This window comes from Mauremys mutica, chromosome 22, assembly GCF_020497125.1.
Source record: "Mauremys mutica isolate MM-2020 ecotype Southern chromosome 22, ASM2049712v1, whole genome shotgun sequence".
Taxonomy (NCBI): domain Eukaryota; kingdom Metazoa; phylum Chordata; order Testudines; family Geoemydidae; genus Mauremys; species Mauremys mutica.
The window spans coordinates 14,375,541-14,392,558 of record NC_059093.1 but is presented as its reverse complement, the minus strand read 5'-3'; the positions used below and the strand labels follow the sequence as shown (position 1 = coordinate 14,392,558).

The following is a 17,018-nucleotide window of genomic DNA, read 5'->3' as shown; positions in this document are numbered from 1 at the left end:
CTTCCGTGAGAGACATAGGAGTTCACATCCTTCATTTCTTTTTGAAGGGCTTAAAGTCAGCAATGAGTTACAGCCCAGTGACCATGCATATTAATTTGGTTCAAGTACAAAGCATCTGTTCCTCACAGTACATATCATCCCGTACCAAACCTCGTGAGCTGAGACAGATTAAAATGACACCAAGCCCCAAGAGAAGGGTGCGTATCATCTCAGACACTGCATTTTTCTCCCTCCCCTCTGCTGCCTTCCCATATACCCACACACAGACAAAGAGGAATAGACTTTGATAGCTAGCAGAAGTTTAAGTCATAGTAGATGGTATAAAAATGATCTAAACTCGGTAGTATTCAGCAGTAAGTGTCAGTAAGTTGTAGGGCCAGTGTTATGCAAGAGGTCAGGCCAGATGATCACAATGGTCCCCGTCTGGCTTTATAAATCTACAGATGAATCTATTCCTGACTCTGTCACTTGAGCTTGATCAAGTCACATTAACGCTCGGTGCCTCGGTTTCCCCATCTGTAAACTTGAGATCATAACCCACTTTTTCAAAGTCCTTGCAGAGCTGGGAATGAAAAATTCCACCTACGTTCAGTGCAAAGCATTATTCATCTCACTGCAGCCATCTGTCATTTTACAATTCTTTCAAAGCAGCTGACAATAGGCTGGATTGTCATGGTTGACCATCTGGAAGTTCTGAATGGATCAAATTTGGGGTGGGGCCTTTTGAATCAGGGGTTCACCTCCCTGTGGATTCCCCCAAGTGTGTCTGTTTTTGTCTTCAAGGCCTCTCTTTTCAGCTCAGCCAACTCTTGACCATTTTGACCTTCCCTTTTCACCAGCTCTTACTTTGGGGGTTTATTCCATTCCTTGCCGCTTGTCCTGCTAGCTTTCGTAGAGTGGCATCTTCTGTGCTGTTAGACCCAGAGTTTGGAGAGGTGGGGCGTTATTAGCCGTATTATTAGCATTTCTTATTAGCAGTATTATTATTTATTATTTTTACTTTGGACAACATCCCTGTTGCCTAGAAACAGCATTAATAAAGCAGAATCCTTCCCCAGGGTAGATTGCTACATTATGCTTCTCACAGGGCCTTTCAGCTGAGGATCTCAAAGCACTGTCTCCCCATTAATAAATGAAACTCCATCATGCCCCAAGGAGGTGGGGGAATGTCATTATCCTTGTTTTGCAAGGAGACACAGAAGGCCAAAGAAAGGTGAAAGGCTTGGGTTGAAATCCTGGCTCCACTGAAGTCAATCCCACCCCTGCTCTCCTATATGATTTGTGGGGGAGCTGAAAAGCATGTTATCAGGGTCTTGCCCAGTATCACTCGGGGCCCTATGCAACTCCCACTGAAGCCAATGGAAAGTCCCCTCTTTCCCCCCCCCTCCCCCGGCTTGTCATGGGCTTGATTGAGCCCAAGGAGAGCTGCAGGTTGAGCAAATATAATTTTCTCGGTGGTGAGAATGTGGTACCAGAGCAGGGTGACCAGGTAGCAAGTGTGAAAAATCAGGACAGGGGGTGGGGGATAATAGGCACCTATATAATTCACAGCTCCTGAATATCAGGACTGTCCCTATAAAATTGGGACATCTGGTCACCCTATACCAGAGGTAGCACAATTAGAGGTGCACTGCTACTGAATGGCTAAGAATTCCATATCTCCTATTCTGTTACCTTCTCTACCCTGCTCCGCAGCCCACCTGTGCATGCCCATCCAGATGTTCTGCTTTGCCTTTTAGATTGTAAGCTCTCTTGGAAAGCAACTGTCATTGATTATACATTGGTATAACACACGGAACAATGGGGCCTGACCTGCTTGTGGCATTTAGGCAGTACTTTAATATAAATGTTAAATCGTAACAATACTAATAAGTAATTCATTGAATAATAGACTTTAAGTGGTAGCCTTGCAATAAATTCCAAGGGCAGCAGGACTCACTGAAAATTAGATTAATTACTCTTTAAAAAGACGTATTTTTGTGTGATGTAACTGGCATCAAATAAAGCCTTGATTTGAAATATCCCATTATTTTCCTAGCTGAGAGTTGCAGATATTTCTGATACATGCTGCATAGTAACTTGTGTGTTTAGCAGAGGGTTTGGCAAAAATCATGGGAAGTGGCCAGTTTGGTATCTTTTGTATCAGCCTTATTTCTGAAGGTCACAGACATTAGAAATGGCCACTCAAAGAATTATAGTGTTACAGCTGAGTGAGCATGTGAAAAAGAGCTGGTAGGGAAGGCAGTAAGAACAGGTTGGATGGCAGGTATGACCACATTAGGTAATAAAAAATCAGCCAGAGAGAAATACCAGCTGTTATACAACAACCTTTCATCAGTATTAGAGAAAAGATGGAAGACTTGCTGTGGCTTCACGGACATTAGACCCTGTAAATTTGTTATAAAAAGAGAGTGGTTAATGAATAGAACTGGCTAGAACAAGGAAATCCCTTTCTACCCAAAAAAAAAAAAAAGCATGTTTTCCAGGGGGAAAAAATTCCCCTCAAACCAGGATGAAAAGTCACAAGTGTGAACTTTTAGCAGGAAGGGATTTCAAGGAAAATCCCATCTTGGGAGAACTGAAATGGAATTTTTCAGCTTCCCAGTTGCCTGCAGGCAGAAAGTGAACTTGACAAGAGCCTTCAACCCCATCTCCCAGAGATGCACTCAGCCTCCCTGCCTCACCTCTAGCTCCAGAAACCAGAGAGGCAGAGCGGCTCCCTGCTTGGGAGCTGGAGAGGCAGGAGGGTGCTCAGCCTCTCTGGCCCCGGGGAAGTGGAGAGACTGGGCACCTGGGATCGCTGTCTGTTTGGCACTGGAGCTGTAGGGGAGGCTGAGAGCCAGGGAGGTAGAGAATACAGGCCCTTAGCCTTGGCAGCCCTCCTGGCAGGTTTTTGTCAATTTGCCTTTCTGACTGAAGGATAAGTGCTTTCCAGCCCAGCAGTCAGGGAGCCATCATTTCAATTTGCCTGAGGGAATGTCAACATTTTAAAACAAAATTAAAATTTTCCCACAGCAAATTTTGATTTTTGCGAAAGGGCATTTTCCACTGGAAAATTATTCTAGCAGAAAATTCCCAATCAGCTCTATTGTTGGAGTCAGTGTGGCCCAGGGGATAAGACACCATCCTGGCAGTTAGAAAATCTGAGTTCTTTTACTCATCTGCTGTGTGACCTGGAACAAGTCTATATGCCTCTGTCACCCCTCTCACCACTTGTCTACTTAGACTGTAATCTTTGGGCCAGGAGCTGTCCCTTACTATACGTTTGTGCTGTGCCTAATACAAAGGGGCCCTGACTTCATAACTACCATGCTGAATTGGGGCCTGAGTACTGACTGCCATGAGACAGATGGTCATTCTTATCTCATGTGGCAGGGAGTTCCACAGTCCACATCAGACTCCTGTGAAAATTCTGTTTCACATACTCACAGGTGTCTTTCCATGCAGAATGGAAGCTGCCACCGTCAGAAGGAGTGATCATCCTCAAAAACAGACAATCTTGTGGACAATATATGCCAGAATATACTTACTTATTGCAGCAATCCATCCTATTGTAGAATGGAGTAAATGCACAGCATCAAATCCTACATCAGATTTGTTTCTACATACATCCAAAGTCTGCTCCATGCACAGAACTATGTAAAATATCCATATGTGATATATGGGCAAATATCCTTTTTCAATAAGGCTTCTAGCTAGTGCTTCAATCCCCCCCCCCCATTTTTTTTAAAGCCTCCCCTCTAAAACACTGGAATAGGATGTGTGTCTTTGTTTTGGGAGGTGTTCAGGATAGCATGAAATCAGCATGGCACCCAAGCCCCCTCTGCTGGTTAAAGCAGGGACCACTAGAGATAATTGTTTGCCAGCAAACAAAAAGTTGAAATCCTCCACCTAAGAGGTTTGCATTTTCACAAATTGTCCAGTCTGATGACCAAAAAACACCCCAAACTTCCTGGTTTTGGTTTGAAATTAGAAAGAGTTTCTCAAGTCAAAAATGTGAAATCCAAAATTTCCTTTTGTGCCCAAATCCTTTACCCTGTCAACATGCAGAATTGGATAGACTGAGTGCTTTTAATGGGAGGGAAGACATTTTTGGGTAATTAAATGGCCCAAAACAAATAAATGCAACAAAAAAGTGTCCTTTTTGCAATAGACTGTTACATACATTAACTATTAGTGCATAAGGTGGGAGGCATTGAGAAGATAGTAAGACATTGCCAAAAATTGAAGCACACATAATGAAAGCTTGTGTGACACCCACCATCTTTGGCTGACGTGCTGGGGATTGAACTGGGGATCTGCCAATCTAAAAGTGGGAACTGCAACAGCTTGACCTGAAGAATCAGTTTCTATAGCTCTGTCAGACTTATTGGCTCTAGTTTGGGATCCATGTGGAACTTGTCCCACGCACTTACCAGTGGGTTACATTTGCTCCTTTGGCTCTGATTTAAAGCTTTAAGAATGGGAGGAGGATGCGGTTCAAACGCTGATCTCTGTTACACCAGTGTAAATCTGGGGTGACTCCACTGAGTTCAGTAGAGTAATCCCTGATTGAAGATGGTTTAAATGAGATGGGAATCTGGCCCAAATATACAAAGGAATTTTCTTGGCACAGATGGGTGAGTCACTGATATATAATCATACATCAAAGCCAATCTGGTAGTACAACAATTCAGTTTCAATAGCTGAATTGGCGTGACAAGGTATATGAGAGTTGTCAGAGTGAATGCATCAGTTTCCTGTGTTCATTCTGCAAGGTTTCAATGGTATTTTTAGTGTGGAAAGATCATACCCTGGGGCAGTTTAAGTGCTGAGACGACACAGCTCAACAATCTCTCTAGATGTTGTGACATACAGAATCTTGGGGACTATGGGGGACACATCAGCAAAGCCACATTGTCTCTTGGCCAACATTTTGCCCAGTCTGCTTCTTTTAAACTTCCATGTTCAGAACAGGTGAGAGTTATGCTAGCCCCCAAAAGGATAGAGATGAGCTAAGCCAAGAGAAGAACAGCCTTGAGCTAAGCAAGTGCTGGACAAGCTTCCCCAGTGACTCCTTGCCTATAACACCAGCAAGGGGATTTATTGCTCCAAGCTCCATGCTCCTTCCATTAGATACTGCTGCACATCCAAATAAGTGCTTATTGGCACCATTGCTTGGCACCATTGCATGGCACATTGCACCTGCAAAGCTGGTTTTTCTGAACAAAGAAAGTGCCTGCCCAAATCTTGCAGTGATCACTTAGGTGCTGGCCTATTTAAAAAAATGCTCCCCAAAGTCAAATCTTTCTCCTGCCACTTCCCCACAACTGATTCCTCCTCTGCCATTTTGAAAGCCTTCAGGATTCCCTGGGGAAGCTTGTACACTATCCAGCTGGTATATTAATAGGATGTCACCATTAAGCATCCTCTTCGTTATTGGGTCCTGGAAACAGTTCCTCCAGCCAGCTGCCCACAGTCCAAATGACCTCTGCTCAAACAGTTATGTTAAAGGAATTGTCTGGCCTGAGTTTCTGAGGCTGCAGAGTTCTCTACTGCACAGGGATGATATGAAGATAGATACATTAAAGATTGTGTGGTGCTCTGATACTACAGAGATGGAGGCTGTATACAGAGCTGGATGCATATGGGTGGGGAGCAAATAGAAATTTAGCTGAAAATTTATTTTGGGGAGTTCCAAAACTATTCATGAATTTGGGTCAAATGTGACAAATAGTTTTAAACAGAAAAACCTGAACAATCAAGAAGTCTCAATGTTTCATTTCGGGTTTTCATTTCAAGACAGCATTTTGTTTTCAAATTTGGCCAATTTAAACACACAGCCCCCAAAAGGGGGTGAAAAACAGCTGAAAATTTTTCAAATCAAAATGAAACACTTAGGGGGGGAAAAAACATGATGACTTGACTGAAACATTTTGTTTCACTAGAAACATATCGAAAACCCCCAACATTTTTGTTTTGAGTTGACCTGAAACAACTGAGGAGAGTTAGCAGTATTTCAAAGGGACACTATTAAGGGCCCAAAAGCAAGCTATTCCATTGGGTAGGAAAGATAGAAAATGTGGCAAAAGACTAGCTTGGCTTAACCATGAGATTTTGCATGAGCTAAAAAATAAAAACGAGTCATATAAAAATGGAAACTAGGACAAATTACAAAGGATGAATATAGGCAAACAACACAGGAATGCAGGGGCAAGATTAGAAAGGCAAAGGCACAAAATGAGCTTAAACTAGCTACAAGAATAAAGGGAAACAAGAAGACTTTTTATCAATACATTAGAAGCAAGAGGAAGACCACGTACCGGGTAGGCCCACTGCTCAGTGAGGAGGGAGAAACAGTAACAGGAAACTTGGAAATGGCAGAGATGCTCAATGACATCTTTGTTTTGGTCTTCACCGAGAAGTCTGAAAGAATGCCTAACATAGTGAATGCTAATGGGAAGGGAGTAGGTTTGGAAGATAAAATAAAAAAAAGAACAAGTTAAAAATCACTTAGAAAAGTTAGATGCCTGTAAGTCACCAAAGCCTGATGAAATGCATCCTAGAATACTCAAGGAGCTAATAGAGGAGGTATTTGAGCCTCTAGCTATTATTTTTGGAAAATCATTGGAGACAGGAGAGATTCCAGAAGACTGGAAAAGTGCAAATATAGTGCCCATCTATAAAAAGGGAAATAAAAACAACCCAGGAAACTACAGACCAGTTAGTTTAACTTCCATGCCAGGGAAGACAATGGAGCGAGTAATTAAGGAAATCATCTGCAAACACTTGGAAGGTGGTAAGGTGATAGGGAATAGTCAGCATGGATTTGTAAAGAACAAATCCTGTCAAACCAATCTGATATCTTTCTTTGATAAGATAACAAGTCTTGTGGATAAGGGAGAAGCAGTGGATGTGGTATACCTAGACTTTAGTAAGGCATTTGATACGGTCTCACATGATATTCTTATCAATAAACTAGGCAAATACAACTTAGATGAGGCTACTATAAGGTGAGTGCATAACTGGCTGGATAACCATACTCAGCGAGTAGTTATTAATGGTTTCCAATCCTGCTGGAAAGGTATAGCAAGTGGGGTTCCGCGGGGGTCTGTTTTGGGACCGGCTCTGTTCAATATCTTCATCAACGACTTAGATATTGGCATAGAAAGCATGCTTATTAAGTTTGCAGATGATACCAAACTGGGATGGATTGCAACTGCTTTGGAGGATAGGGTCATAATTCAAAATGATCTGGACAAATTGGAGAAATGGTCTGAGGTAAACAGGTGAAGTTTAATAAAGACAAATGCAAAGTGCTCCACTTAGAAAGGAACAGTCAATTTCCCACATACAGAATGGGAAGAGACTGTCTATGAAGGCGTACAGCAGAAAGGGATCTAGGAGTTATAGTGGACCATGAGCTAAATATGAGTCAACAGTGTGATGCTGTTGCAAAAAAAGCAAACATGATTCTGGGATGCATTAACAAGTGTGTTGTGAGCAAGATATGAGAAGTCATTCTTCCGCTCTACTCTGCACTGGTTAGGCTTCAACTGGAATATTGTGTCCAGCTGTGGGCACCGCATTTCAAGAAAGATGTGGAGAAATTGGCAAGGGTCCAGAGAAGAGCAACAAAAATAATTAAAGGTCTAGAGAACATGACCTAGGAAAGAAGGCTGAAAGAACTGGGTTTGTTTAGTTTGGAAAAGAGAAGACAGAGGAGACATGGTAACAGTTTTCAGGTATCTAAAAGGGTATCATAAGGAGGAGAGAGAAAACTTGTTCATCTTAGTCTCTAAGGATAGAACAAAAAGCAATGGGCTTAAACTGCAGCAAGAGAGGTTTAGGTTGGACATTAGGAAAAAGTTCCTAACTGTTAGGGTGGTTAAACACTGGAATAAACTGCCTAGGGAGGTTGTGGAATCTCCATCTCTGGAGATATTCAAGAGTAGGTTAGATAAATGTCTATCAGAGATGGTCTAGACAATATTTGGTCCTGCCATGAGGGCAGGGGACTAGACTCGATGACCTCTCGAGGTCCCTTCCAGCCCTACAATCTATGAATCTATTTCAACTGATTCAAAGACTTTTTTTTTTGATTCAATGAAAAAAAATTGTTTGGGTTTGAATCAAAATGGATTTTTTTCCACATTTTTCGATTCAGCTGCCGAATTCAAAATCAATTATTCACTCAGCTCTACCCAGATAAATCACTTAGATACACTGAAAGAACTTGAGATGTTTGGTCCCAAAGCACAGAACTCTACCATATGAGCAAAAAGGAGTTACTCCCTTAGCAGGCAGTAGCAGTAGGAGGCTGCCATCCTCTGTGTACCAGTAAAGGCAGATGCAAAGCGTGACTTTACAAATGTATTACGCAAGCAATACACTATTGGCAGTTCAGCCTCATAGCAAATGCATGACTAATTCCATCCTGTGCAGATAGGCAATGAAAATAAGTGGTGGGGAAAGCCCCTTTGCTCCCAGAGTATTGGGAATGTGGAGGAGGTAGAAATGGGAAGGCTGGAACCCACAGGTCGTTTTGTCCTTCTTGCTGAGCCAGACAATGACTGTAATTTTACATTTATGAATTCATATTGGGGGATTGCTGGATAGGTCTGTAATTGCCTTCAGGATTACTCTGTATGAGGGATAGGGAGAATATTCCCAGTGTTATTAGATGTCATCTCACTGCAGACTGAACAGAGGGAAAACATTCCGAGCGCAGCTATGACATATCTCTGTGTGGGAGGAGAGGCTTTCAAGCTGCAGAGTCTTCCTCTGCCGAGACTGTTACAAGCTCAGCTGGCGCTGCAGATGCAAATATGCCAAGAACAAGATGCAGAGATGTGCTGGGAGGCAGGGACCCAGGCATGTTAGCATCATCAACAGACCTGGATCCTGGCCAAGGTAGACAGCAATGAAGACACAGCAAGGTTCACAGATCTGTGCAGCAAAGCACATTTTTATCAGAATTCACACTATATTGCATCATTTGACATTTTGGAGTCCTGGCTTCAGCAGACTGTGAATTTTAGTTGGAGGGAGGGAAGACTCTTCTTATTAAAGTGCTACATATTCCTACAGCAGTGATCAGAGGCTGTTGTAGGCCTAGTGAATCGACTACTGGCCTACACATCAGGAAACCTAAATTGTATTCCTGTCTCTGCCACTGATCTGCTGTGTGACCTGGGGCAAATCATTTCATGTCTCTGTGCCTGTTTGCCACACACACCCTTTATCTGCTTAGAGCAATATGAATATGCTACTATTAATAAATAATACATCTTACAGTGGTTATTTGCATCTATATGCCAGCATGAATGGGAGCATTATATATAGTTAGATTAAGTTTAGAATTGATTTTACTGTTGTGCATTAGAAATACTTCTACAGAATATCATAGTATTTTTTTCTCCTTTTAATAAAGGCTAAATTATGTTGGAGCCATGAAAATTCCTAATATTTCATTGCCCTCTAATTCCCTCCATTATGCCTATATCAGCCCACTTATCCTTCCAGCAGATGAGTTTTGGATGCCTTTCTTTCCATATAGAAGGTGTCTGTATTCAATTTATCTTTAGAATGGATTACCATCTCCAAGGGCCAAATCAAGGTATAGGCACTAGAGACCTGTGATTCGGGGCCCAGGTCTTGGTGTCATGTGATAAGGGCAGGATTTCAGAAGTGAGTTTCACCCATGTGGGTGCAAAGAAAAGCTTGAAAGTATGATCTGAAGCAGGGCTATTTGCCAGAGTGTGAAGACTGCCTGAAACAATAGAGGTGTGAACTGCCCCATGCAGCTCAGTGGGGTGTTAACTCCAAATCTCACTGCTCTGGGGGGCCGTAGCAATCACCATCCCAGCAATGGACTCTGTGGGGCAAGAGAGGAGCATACAAGGCCTGGCCTGTGTTTCCAAGCAGATACATTCTAGCTGCTGAGATTAACCCTGGGATTTTCTATGCTGCAACACCTGTCTCTCCAGCAGGGAGAAGAGACCCCTGCAGCTGGTCCTAGGGAGGAAAAAAAGATTCCCACACTTCTGTGGGAGGGGAGTGTGGATCCATGCCAATCCAGGTGGGGGAACAGGGACACAGCACAAGGGTGGAGCCATGGAGAGTCCAAGCTGCGTTGTGCCTGGGCTGCCAGATTGCCTTAACCCAAACCGGCTGTCTCCATCTGAGGTCAAAGGCAGAAAGCACAGATGCTTCCCCTCCTCAGCCCCTTTAAAGTTATTCAGATCCTAATATCCAGCAAAAGAAAACTGAGTCAGCACAGAGAGCTGAATGACCCAGGTCTCAGTGATCAAGCAAAGTCAGATACCTCCTCCACTGAGCTCATCTTCTGCTGGGCTTCTCAGTCAAGAATAGCTTCTTCCTGGCCAGCATGGCAGGAACTGTCCCAAGCTTGTGTCAGCTGAACATCCCTGGCCAGGCGAGCTCAGCTGAACTCCACCCTAATGTCTCAGGGTGACACAATCAAAAGAAACCTCTGCCTAGACTGGACTCAACATGGAGAGCAGAACCTGCATCTTGGTTGTGTTTTGTGCAGGTGTTGGGCGATACAGGTTGATCTTGTTTCGTTTTCATTCTGACTGCTATAAAAGATCAGACTGATGAGCCCGGCCCATATGGGGGAATGAGGCCCCTGAACTATGTCTCCCAGGAGGCACTGTGACACCTTAGGCAGATGCAATTCAATGTCAAAAACATTTTGTTTTGCTTCAGTTCAATAACCCAAAATGTTTCAATTAAGGTCAAATTGAAACATTTTCCTTTCATAAGTCGTTTTGATGGAAAATCCCTGACCAGCCCTACTGAGTGTCTTGTGCTAGAATATAAAGGAAGTGGTCCCAATTCTGGGTTCCCATCTGTTTCCTTTACACTGCTGTAGCGGTACAAAAGATGGCTTAGCTGCTCACCTGGGAACGTGGCTGCAGCCATATCAAATTCTAGAGCAGCTACACCTGATTTCTTCAGGATGGCACTGGATTTGGAACAGGGCGGCTTGCCCCATGGACTGGAGAGCCTGAGGTTAAGCCAACCCTGATTACAAAATGATTCCAATATAGAAAGAGCAGAAAGCCCCAGGAAGAGGGGGGGTTGGTAATGTTGGTAGGTGCTGCAGGGAACAAGAAGGTGTTGGAATTAGCTGAGGAAAAGCCAAGAAGCAGGACAGAGTGAAGAATGCTCTCCGGGTAGGAAAATCAGGGGAGAGAACCTATCCAAACAGAGAGAAACTGGAAAGACCTGTGGAGAAAACAAATTCTGGTGAAGGAAATCCTAGGAAGCAGAAAGACAGTCTCTCAGGGAGGTGGGGCTGTGCCAAGAAGAAACTGGGTTGAAGGCTGTGGGAGTTTGTATTCTATGTTTGAAAGATTGTGTTATTTTGGATCACTGGTGGGGAGATAGAGACTGAACTAGGGTTGGAGTCTGGAGGGACAGTATGAACCTGAGATGTAAATAAATGGGTCCCCTTGTGGGGGTGGTTTGAGTTACCTTTGAAGTTTGAGATCTTAAAGGAGCCCTGAAAGGGGAGGAAATGGGGGGGGGTTGCTGTAGAGTGACCTCTGGCCATGAGAGGGGGCTCAGGAGCTGGCTGCCTATGTTACAGGGTCTTACGGTCTATGGTTCGGCTTCTCTGTAGAATGCTCTGCTCTCCTGATAAAGATGGGCAGTCTCCTTAATGTAGTGTCTTCACTGCTGAGCACTAAAGAGATTGACCTAGGTCTTTGCCAGGGATGGGAATGCTGATTTCAGGAGTAGGAGAGTAACTGCCTCCTACTCTTTAAATGCCTGCTCATTTCTGGAGCTGAGCTTTTTCTATGTTTCTAAACTGTTTGCTTTCCTTTCATTGTTACTTACAGTTTCAGCAACATCTGCCTCTAGTCAGGACCAGACATGACTGTGCTGGAAAAGTCTATTCTCAAGTCATCAATAACCCACCCACAGGCAGTAACATAACCAAAATCTCAGATGAGAATCTGCTAACCTGAGAGGTTTGGAGAGAAGAGAGTTGTGCTTCATTTGAGGATGCTCTGGTACTCGATTATATTGAGGTGAGAATGCCCAGTGATGGGTACCTTAGAAATTATTCCAGCCATCCTAACCTTTTGGGAACTGAGCAAACCCTGTCTCCAACCTCTTGAGGTTCTTGGATCAGTAGTTCCAGCTGCCTGTCCTTTGGAGTCCCATGCTCTGTTCAGTCTACCATCCTACAGTTAGGACAGTCAGTTCCCAGATCTTTGTGGGGTCTGAGAAGGAACTCCACAAAGTCTTACTCTTTAGCCCCTGTTAGAAGTCAGCTGGTGCTTCTAATTCACATAAATGAATGTGCTTAAGGTCCTCACTAGTCTTTCACGTGCAGCTGGTCTAATCTTTCAGATGCTTTTTCACTATAGGATGTCGTAGGGATGTGGTGTGATATATTTTTTTATTGTGGGGGGGGAGGGATCTGAACTATGCTGCTGCTGGTTAATAGGAGACTGAACCATGGTTGCAAAACAAAACCTATCCTGTAGCTCTTGACAGCTAGCATTAGCCTGCCCAGTGATTCAAGGATCCAAGCTAACAGGACAGCAGAGCATTCAAATATCTCCAGAGATGTATTAGGAGATGGATAAGTTCCACTCACAAGCAACAGTTTCTGTGTCCTAGCAGAGGCCGTCATGTGCCAAAGGCCAGGAACATGGTAATGTTAATGTCTGTTGCATCTGGTAGCCTCCCATCTATAAAGAACTGGCTTAGGAACCAATCTTTTCCTGAAGTGCATTCACAGCTCCTGTCAACTTTGGGAGGGTGGGAGGGGAGAGGGAGAGAGAGACAGAAACGCTCGCTAAGGGCAGAAATAATCTCTGACTCTTCAGAAACCTCAAGTGCCCTAGGGGATCACCAGTTCCTGTAGTAAAAGACAGAACTTCACTATGGAAATACATTGCATTTTGTTCCCTGGTAGCATTCCTCTTTTCCAGTTGTACTAGTGGCTGTCACTGAGGCAGAAATTCACCCTATTCCAGTGCAAGGTGTATGCACCACATAAATCCCATTAAAAATGTGGGTGGGTGCATTGGCTTGTGCATAGGGTGGAAGTCACAGAGACTGATCTAGCCCATATGGTGTCCTCTACCTCTTCCACTCACATTCTGTCTCTGGGACTCCAGAGAGCAGCACGACATAGCATTCAATACACAGATCTATCAGCCAGCACTTCTGAGTCCCAATCCCAACCCTGCAATGGTCTTTCCTCTTTAGCCCTGGTCACATCACTTAGTCTGTCTGATTCTATTTCCCCATCTGCAGAAAGGAAAGGCTAAATATAGAGCACATAGCATAAATACTACAGTATTAATCAAAACTGAGCGGGTGTAGATTGTAGTTATACCACTACTTCACAAGTGTTGCAAAAATTAATGCTTGTATGCTGGTAAGTACTGTTGTTCTTTTAAGGTGAAATTCACCTGTGTGCAGAGGACCATCCTAAGGTCTATATACCACTTGAATCCTCACGTTAGGCACCTGGTGCCTTTTGGGGAAAATATGCTTTAGTCAAACATAAGTTATAGGGCTATTAGGAATAACTGGATGAAATTCTCTGTCCTGTATTACACAGAAGATCACACTAGATGATCTATTGGTGCCTTCTGGCCTTAAAACCAGGGACTTCAGTAGTGCTTAATCTTTGTGCTGGGTGAAATTCACCCACAATCAACATATATTCAGTGGGCACCACTGCCTCATTGGTGAGGGAAACATGGTGTCCTGTCTCCTCTCCCCCCCCCCATCAATTTCCTTTTGACTGTTATTTATTTGAACTATGTATGAATGACTTAGCTGGAAACATTCATCAGTCTCTGGTAGTTTTGAAATATTAATGTATTTTTGTGTATTTTATTTCTTCTTTACAGTCATTTATGTGCTGCTGCTGGGGCAGGGGATTCTTTCATGCATTTATAAATGTTAGATTTTGCTGCATGGCCTGGAAATAAATTCTTGAAATGGTTCCCTTAAGTCCCAAGTTGCTTGAAAAACTGCTGGGAATGTTCCCAGTGGTTGCTGATGCTGTGGAAGGCAGGAAGCTCGCATGCCACCTGGTGTAACTGGGTTTTTCCAGTGAAACTGTCATAGGCCCTGCACCTAAAATAGCATCTATACAGTAGAAGTGTAGCTGTTTAATGGATATAGACTTCTTTTAGGAACAGGAATGTCAGTTAAACAATTGTCCTGGTTCTTGGAGGCTCCCAGGAATATATTGTGCTGAGACACTCAGTTGAGAAATTGCACTGAAATTCAGGTACATGCAAGAGAAGCTGGAATCTGGCCACAGCTGCCCAGCTGAGAATTCTCTGGGCAGAGCTAGTTGCTGTCCCCATATAGCAGAAGGAGAGGAGATAGGGAAGAAGAGTGTTCTGCTGCTGCAATTCACAGCAGGTGTGTGGTTCACTGCCCCTAGACTGATCTAACTGATGCTGGGGTGGGAGGACATAAGTGGCTCCCTGATGACCCACCCACCCCAAAACCCTTCCTATACCAAATGGAGCTGGCACGAGACACAAACTGGCCTTTCTTCTTAACAGGGAGATGGATGTCTTGGGAAGTGGCAATGGGCCATGGAGCCTGCCCTCTCTAACAGATCTCTAGTTCAGATCAAGCTTGGTTAGTCATGAGTGACTCTTTCCCCATCTCTGGTCAATGTCTAGTGACCTCGGTACAGAGCTCAAAGGGCCAGGCTCCATGTTCCAAAAACCACCACGGCAAACTGGCACTAATGGCAATAGAGAAGCCAAGGATTTATTGGCCAGGCACTGTAAGCTCATCTATGCACATCATGCCCACCACCCTAGTGTCTGGGCTCTCCTGAATCTAGACCTGGTCCTGTCCAGTCTCCTGGATAAGGTTGGGACCTACTACCAGTGCAGTGTGGAGGAAGCTCTGTCTCTGCTGGAGCTGTTTTCTGAGGCCTTCAGCTCCATGGTTGCCAGTCTGGTGCCCAGGGCTTACTACAGCCCATCTTGAGTCACCCAGAATTGCTGAGAGTAGACTGCAGACAGCACCGGGGGAGGGGTTAAATGGACCAGCTGTGCCATGTTTAGGACTGAAAAGCATTGCCTCGCTTTTTACAGATCCAGACTAACATGGCTACCCCTCTGATACTTGAAACCTTAAACAGCGTAAAACGGGGCTTAAAAATGTAACCAATGTACTTTATATGTAGCACCTGATGGCCTAAGGAAAAGAGGAAGGATGGTCCCGTGGCTGGGGCACTACCTGGGCTTTAGGACAGCTGGGTTCAGTTCCCCACTCTCCTACAACCTCTGTGACCTTGGTTAGTCCCAGACCTTCAAAAGTATTTAGGTGCCCAACTCCCAGTGAAAACGTCTACATCCCTTTGATCTGGGCCTTAGTCTGTCTGTGCTGGAATTTTCCATCTGTAAAATGGCAGTAATAGCCTATCTCGGAAGGGTGTTGTGAGGATAACTACATTACAGACTGGAAGGGACTCTACATGCTACAAGAATTATGTCCATATAAATACCTTCATATAGACAGGACACAGAGGTGGAACCCATCTTATAAGAAGTGGTTAAAGAGCTGGAATTGGTTGGATCTGAGGAGCGGGTCAAGGAGGAGAACCCAGGGTAAGCTGGAAGGTGAACGTTTATGCAAATAAAGTACCCCGATGAAAGAACCAACAAACTTCCTCTTGTCAGTGATTGCTTTGAATCCTGGCAACCTAGGGAGGAAATTCAATCTATTTTCATAAAATTGTTTACCTTATTGCACTGCTGCTAATGCGTTTTTGTCTTTGTACTCATAAATGTTGACACCTAGACAGCCCTGGAGACCAAAGTCATGGCTTATCCATAGAATATGTTCTACACAAACAGTGCAAGCTTACACACCCACACAATGTGCCTCAGCCCCGGGCCATAGGGACACCACTACGGCTGCAAGGGGAGCTCACGCTCCATTCACTTCTCTGCTAAGTGAGCAAAACAAGGATCCAATAGTTGATCATGATGGGGGTTGAGTTAGGAATTGGACAGAAACTAACAAACCATTAAAACCATTAAAAAATATCAAGTAAGTTTAGATCACTGTTGTTTGGTCTGGATGCACACCAGACAATGGTCCTGTATATCTTTAAGAACTGTCTATTTCCCTAGGTTAACATTAGCTTCTCATTACCATATCAAAGGCAGTGCGGGCAGACTCCTCCACTTGTTCCTTAGCAGAGGTGGGTGGAACATTGGGAGTTCTGATTCTCGGGGCTTGCTACAGAAACTTTTTTCTTTCCCTGGTCTGCTCACATTCCTGTCTTCTGAGTTTCACTTGGAGTTTGAGGATGGAAGGAGTCCCAAAGCACGGAGCAAACTTGAGCCAAAGAAGTTGACTGCCACTTAGTTTTCAGTCACTTAGCTGAGATTCCTATGAGCTTCATTGAAACCTCAGTCTCATTCAAGTGCATTGAGGGAGATGAGAGTTGGAAATGATGATCTAAGAGTCCAGTGCTGATTCTTCTGACCCTTTTTTTTTCTTCAATATGATGCCAGGTTAATAGCTGACAAATGGGGAGTGACATCCCTAGCTCCTGGAGACCAAATTGCATAACAAATTAAAGTGCCCCCCTGAAGGCACCAGTACTCTCCTATCCCTGTGCTAGATGTGAAGCCGCAGACAGATGCAGCTGACTCAGAGCAAGCTATAGATCCTGTCATTGGTGCCCATGAAAGAGACAGATTTGAGCAATATCCCTTATGGGTAATAAGATAGTCTATCCTCATCAAGGGGGGTGGCTGGTGTATGTGTGATTGAGCCTTGGGTGAGGCCGAAAGGCCATTAATGTGGATTGAAACAGGACACTTAGCTCTGACTGTATAAAGCAATGGGGTGGGTGGAATTGTGGGCCAGTGTGACTTCCCCGAGCCAGAGATAAGAGCGGGAGCTGTGCTAGTTCATGCTCCAATTCATTTTAACTCCTATGTTCCCCCCCCCCCCCGCCGCCGTCCCCCCAATCCACCCCATCACTGTTTGTGGGC

General features: G+C 44.1%; 1 protein-coding gene across 1 annotated transcript in view; it reads left to right on the top strand.

The window, feature by feature from the left end:
* Positions 1–17,018, top strand: part of KCNJ5 (potassium inwardly rectifying channel subfamily J member 5) — an 87,929-nt gene that overhangs the window by 25,119 nt on the left and 45,792 nt on the right. Inside the window, exon 2 of the mRNA XM_044996921.1 lies at positions 11,850–12,041. The gene's annotated coding sequence lies outside the window, so the exon portion shown is untranslated. The remainder of the gene's footprint in view (positions 1–11,849; positions 12,042–17,018) is intronic.